This window comes from Myotis davidii, unplaced genomic scaffold, assembly GCF_000327345.1.
Source record: "Myotis davidii unplaced genomic scaffold, ASM32734v1 scaffold540, whole genome shotgun sequence".
Classification (NCBI taxonomy): Eukaryota; Metazoa; Chordata; class Mammalia; order Chiroptera; family Vespertilionidae; genus Myotis; species Myotis davidii.
Genome location: NW_006292916.1, coordinates 352,387 through 358,954, shown reverse-complemented (window position 1 = coordinate 358,954; position 6,568 = coordinate 352,387).

The following is a 6,568-nucleotide window of genomic DNA, read 5'->3' as shown; positions in this document are numbered from 1 at the left end:
TAAACGTCTGCCCCCTGGTGGCCAGTGCGCATCATAGCAACCGGCCATTCTGCCGTTCAGTCAATTTGCATATTAGCCTTTTATTATTATTACTAGAGGCCTGTTGCATGAAAAGATTCATGCAATAAGCTTTCCCTTCCCCTGGCTGCTGACGCCGGTTTTCCTCCAGCACCGGGGACCCAGGCCTTCGCTCCAGCCAGAGACACCTTCAAGCCTTCACTGCTCTGGTCAGAGCCACCTTCAAGCCTTTGCTGCCCCGCCCCAGCCACCCCGGGTCAGGTTGCACACAGGACACCTGCCACCCCGAGTTGCAGATAACAGGCCCAGATGGCGGCAGGGCAGGCGGGATGGCGTTGTCCCACCCTGCCTGCAGTATGCAAATTAGCCGCCATCTTTGTTGGTGGTTAATTTGCATATCGCTCTGATTAGCCAATGGGAGGTGTAGCGAAGGTACGGTCAATTACCATGTTTGTCTATTATTAGATAGGATGGCACTACCCAGAGAACTGGAGAAAGGGAAGCTAATGCTCAAAAGCTCAAACTCCCCAACCCAGGGTTCAGGCTGGGTTTTTAAGGGTATGGGGGAACAGGTATGGGGAAGGGCTGGTGGGGCAAGTTTTAATTGGAGGACCTTGGAACTTGGCCATTGATGGTAAAAGGGTGTCAACACCAGAACTTCCTGGACCAGGGACCCTTTGCTTCTGAAAGGGTTCCAGTGTTCAAGTTCTGGTTATACCCCCATCCTTTGTTTCTAGGTGCAGCTTAAGGTCAAAGTTCTCTCTTCTGCCTATGCTTTGGCTGCACAACTTGTGTTTTTGGTCTGTTGTCTCCAAAAAGCAACTCAGTATCTGATTAAACCAGATAGGACCATTTTGAACTGGTTCTGCAGTTATAATTACTGTTTCAGCCTCCCTCGGAAACATAATCTGAATCAACCAGTCTGGAATTTTCATAAGTCAACACCAATGAGGTAGTCCTTCTTATGGGTCCTCTCCATTCCCCGTACACAGAAAAGGCAGTCTTCATGATAAAACAACAACAACAACAACAACAACAAAAAACAAAAACAAAAAAAACACCTTTTCCATTCCTTTCTCCCCCAAAAGAAGGTATCCTGCTCTAAATATAAGCCTTTATTTTCTTTTGTTAATAGCTCCCTTGCCTCACCTTTCTTTTTATAAAAACCTCTCATTTTTGTATAACCCCTTAGAGCATCATTCTAGTTGCTAGATGGGATGCTACCCGATTCATGAATTGCTTAATAAAGCCAATTAGTTCTTCAAATTTACTCAGTTGAATTTTGTTCTTTATGAATATACTAGAGACCCAATGCAAGAAATTTATGCAAGAGTAGACCTTCCTTCCCCCGGCTGCTGGTACCAGTTTCCCTCCGGCCGACAGCAGGCACCCAAGACCCGGGCTTCCCTCGCAGTCCCGGCTTCATCCGGAAGGTCATCCAGAAGGACATCCAGTCTAACTAGCATATTATGCTTTTATTATTATAGACATACTTTTTAAAAATCCACTCATGGGTTAATGTACACTTAGGATTATTTTCACCTTTTGGCTATTGTGAATAATATTGTTATGAACATCAGTATACAAATATTTCTTTGAAACTCTGCTTTAAATTATTTTTGGAGTATAAATGAGAAACTAAGTATTTTGATGTTTCCTTTCTAGGGGTTATTTGGAAAGAGGTAGTGAGTTCTTTCGGAAGCTCTCTTAATGCATTGTTTCCTTGAAAAATGTATGAATATGTGGTGGCCGTTCAAAAGTAGGCTGGGTGCCGGTGTGGCTCAGAGGTTGAGTGTTGACCTATGAACCAGGAGGTCTAGGTTTGATTCCCTGTCAGGGCACATGTCCGGGTTTAGGGCTTAGTCCCCAGTAGGGGACATGCAGGAGGCAGTGTATCAATGATGCTCTCTCATCACTGATGCTTCCCTCTAAAATCAATAAAAAGTAAAAATAAATTTTAAAAAGTAGGCTGGGCATGCGAAGTCAAGAATTCCTGTTCAGAAGCTGACCTGTTTCTGCTTTGAAAACATAATTAATACCCACTAGACATCTAAATCTAAGAGGCAAACACTATTACTATATGAATCTGTGTGTATCTATCTGAATATACATGTTTTAATCTTATTTAAATGCCAAACGAAGGTCTAGGGCAGATTTAGAAGAGAAATGCAGAGCTGCTGAGACCTTCAAGAGTAGCGGTTGCTGGTGAAACAACCTGAACTGTGGAGGGGCAATCCTGCCAGCACATTACTCCTGCAGCAATCTGCTGCTGGAACTGAAAATGGCTCCCCCAGCATAGCTTCCTGTGTACACTCATTCATTTCAGAAGGGATTTATTTGTAAGCGTGTTGATTTCAGGGACTGCACTTTGCAAAGGAACCCTGTCAATTGTAGTATTTTATATAATGTTTCATTTAAGAATACTTTCTACTCTTCTGTTTGTTTTCTATACAACCTGGCCCTGTATCATAAAATGCCACTTACCCAGGATTTACAGAGGCAAACATTCTCTGGCTTGCCCTCCCCCAGCCTAAGGAGCTCACAAATCACTTATAGTGTGGGGGCGGAGAGGCCGCTTATAGAAGGGAAACGGTGCCCAGGAAAGCCAGGGCTCAACTCCCTCTGCACAAAGAAGGCAAATCTCTTCCGTGAAAGCTCGGCAATCCCAGTCTGGATTCAGGCCACTTAAAACCAAATTCGAAAGCCGGCGAAGTGAAAACTGCCTGTCTTACGGAGGAACAAAAGTAAATGTGCCCGCACTGAACTGCTTTCTTGGAATTTTCTTTGCTCATTCTAGTCTCTTGTTACCTGGACCACTGGTCCCCACTGAGCCCCTAGACTGCAGGAGGACAGGGGTCTGAGGTTCCCACCAAGGCAGCTGGCTTCTCATGTGGGCAAGGGAAAGCCAGGGATGAAAGGGGAAAGAGCGGGATACACACAGGAGAATGACAAAGCTGAGCAAGCACAAGGCTCTGTGCCTCCCAGGGACCGCACCCCTCCCCTCCACTCCCAGTCATATCATAAGGCTGAGAACTCCCTAGTCTCAATCCTCTGACCATTTGACTCCTTTCCTTAAATGTTAGGATTGGTAGCTTTCCAATCTTTCTAGCTGGAGAGCACTGAGAAGAGTAATATAGGAAATAATGATGGGTTCCCAGTCTCTTGCAATTCCTCATTCATTGGCTAAGTGTCGGTTGCCTAGGAAACTGCCTGCATCTGGAAACTGCAGGGTTGGCTGCTAGGCGAGGGGACTGTGAATTGTGTATTAAGTGGTGAATGGCGGCAGGCAGTGGGAAAATCTGAAAGCTCGATGTTTTGTAACTTCAATAAGTGTGTAAAAAGATATACCTTGCTTTAAGAAAACAATGCTTTAAAATTTTACTACGAAGTCAGCCATGTCTTGCCTCCTTTTTATCAAACTTCTTCAAGTAATTAAAACAAAGACTTTATGTGTAATAAAGAAATGCAAAATTACTTGAGAATCTGCCATTGAATGCACTCTGAAAATTGTGAGAGCTTAGGGGATATCTTACTTCAGCCACACCATATGCGTACGCAAATGTTGAACTTTATTTTACACTGAGTTATTTCTACAACTGTCTCAGGAAGGGAAAATTCAGGAATGTTAGCACGTCATTAAAACTGACCCTGTGTAAGTGATGATGGGCTACATGGTCCTGACACCCTCATATCTGATATACACTGACCTAGAAGAGGGAAATTGTGTGTAATAAACAGACAAAAAGAAATGCAGGGGGACCCAGTTGAGAACTAATCTTTTTTTTTCTTTAAAAACCCCTTCTGACACAAAATCAGTTCCTTGTGGGGGGGAAAAAAGTGTGCAGCATAATAATTCCAAATTGGGGGAGGGGCATAGGCCAGTTAGTGAGAATGCCAGATCTTAAGGGGGCGGGGGAGGGCGGGTGCTAAGAGCGGGAAGGGGGGGTGGACATTTGTAATAGGGTCAACAATAAACATTTTCAAAAGGTGGGAGTGGGTGGGGCCCGAGCAAAACATAGGAAAGAAAAGCAGATCTTAAACCAAAAGTGTGGAGTCCCCGGGTTTTCAGAGGGATAAATTCCAGCCTCACCTCATCCCAATTCCTTTCCCCGGGAGGAAAGGGTCCTTTTATCCACATAATCCCGGGCACTCCTCGATCTAGCTCTGACACGGAATTTGAGAAAATAAACCCTTAGGCGGGCTCCAGTTACCCGCAGAGCAGACTCCCCCGCCCCCTCTCCACGCTGCGCTGCGGGCCAGGGCCGCCCCCAGGCGCGACAGCAGGCACTCAGCTAGTAGCCAGGGTGCGGCTCCCGCTGGCTTCCTCCCCGCGCGGCTAGGTCCCACCGGGGCGTCCACCCCAGGACTGGGTGCTGGCACCAGTCACGGCCCTTTCGGTCTGGACGTGGGCAGCTTCCTGAGGGCTGGGCGCACGGAAGTGATTCCTGCCTGAGCCCAGTCATAACTTGCTGTGTGACCTTGAGAATCGCTCGCCCGCTACATTCCCGCGTCTGCAAGAGCGCGATTAGGAACTCGGGGTCAGGTCCCAGATCCTGGGAAACCCTCAAGTGCAGCACGTGGTCGGACCCTCCGCTCGTGCACCTCACGCCCGATGGCACCCTAACCCAGATCCCGGCAACAATGTCTGGGGAACTCTGCTGGGGCTTCAGTCTGGGTGAAATAGGGGCGGCCGGGCTTCTGTTGTTTCTCTTTGTGCCTGGAATGGAGCTGCAAGTCCCCCTCCCACCCGCAGCGGGAGAGGGAGCGCTGACAGCTTGCTGATGGTTCTGGGAGGGTCTCACTCGACAGCTGCCCGCTCCGCTCCGCTCCGCTGCGGGAACCCGAGTTCTTCGCCTGCTCTCCCCGGACATGAAAAGGGAGTCATGTCACCTCGAAAACGATCCACTCGGGTCGGGAGGAGTTGGGAGCGCTTCACCCGTGGAATTTCAGGGGCCAGGATCCAGGTCTGCAGTGTATATAGTGAACGCTTTCGCCACCCTTTGGCACACTCAGGTCCAGCTTCTCTCCTCTCTCCCTTCCCCTCCCCCTCCCGCTCCCCTCCCTTCTCTCCTCTCTTTTCCTTCCCTTCTCTTCCCTTTCTTCTCTCTCTATCTCCCTCCCCCTCCTCCCCCTCCTCTTCCTCCTCCCTAAGACACACACACAAGAAAAGTGACAAAGAGATCAGCTCCTTCTTGGACTACTGGGAAAGTGGGTTTGAGGAGGGTGGGTGCTCCGAGTCTGCGCACACACTTCCTGTGCTCGTTGGGTCTCCGGGGGGCCTCTCCCTCCCAGTGCCGCAGTTTTTAGGCGTGTCTGTCACTTCCAACGGGAGCTCGAAGATTGGGGACCTCGTGGCCACCGTGGGGTCCGGAGCCTGATGGAAGATGAGAATGTTAGCGATGGGGTGTAGATGACCAGCCTTGCAACCCATGCCCACACTGAACAATAAATGAACCGAACCCAGATCCGGGGAGCGCCTGGTGGGTGATTTTTAGATGCTCATGTGGGGGCATCCGCGCCCTTATGAGCCCTTTGTTCTACCTTAGCCCCGCCCCTGGACCCCACCCTGGTTCTGAACAAAAGCCACCCCGCGGGTGGAGGAGCCTTTGGTACTAGCCGAGGAGCTGTGGACTCTTGGAGAGGGTCCGGCAGGGCTGGAGAAGCACAGAGGGTCGCAGCTCTGGATGCTGCAGCCAGTGAGAGGCCCCAAGAGGACCTGGTCAGAGACAAAGAGAACGGGCGGATGCTGGGGGCGGGGCGAAGGGCATCCTGGGGCTCCAGGGCCTCGGGTGTCCGGGGTCACGGCTCTTCAGACCCCAACACCCTGATCACATACGACGTCCTCTTGCGGCCGCCTGTCCTTTCCCAAGGCTCCGAGCGACCAGGGCTCAGCTAGACAGTCGTTGACCTCTAGGGTGGGGAAAGGGCAATGGTCTTACAGGGGAGGGGTGGTTCATGAAGCTCTGGCCCCTGGCCGAGGAGGCGACCCAACCTGCGCTGGCAGCACAGCCTTCGCCACCTCAACCGCACCACCTGCCAGCACCCGGAGGGTAGGGCGCTCCTTCCCGGCGCACCTGCGGGCCTCTCCACCTGCTCCAATCCCCTTGCGTCCCCTCCTCCCCCATCCAGTGCCAGCTCTGCCCCCAGTCCCGGCCTGCCGCACTCCGCGCCCTCGGTTCCTTCACCCACCCCCAATTCTCAGAACCCAGCTATCTCCACCCCACCCCCAGCCCTACACAATGCGCAGGCCCCCACCCTACTCCGCAGAGCCCCCGTTCCTCGCCCGGTCTGCAAACCTGTGCTGATTGGCTACCGGCCCATGGTCCAGCCCCCCCGGACAGTCCCCGAGGCTTGGAGCATTACGTCAGCGGGGCCTGGAGAGTGCGAGCGCGAAGGGGACTGGGCGACTGGGGAACTCTGGCAGGGCTGAGAGGACTGGGCAACTGCATCTTTGTGATGGAGCGATGGTTAATTTGCATATTACTAGATAATATTACTGAATCATGAATCAGTCTAACCCAGTTTTAGAATTTCCTTATGAAACTGATTA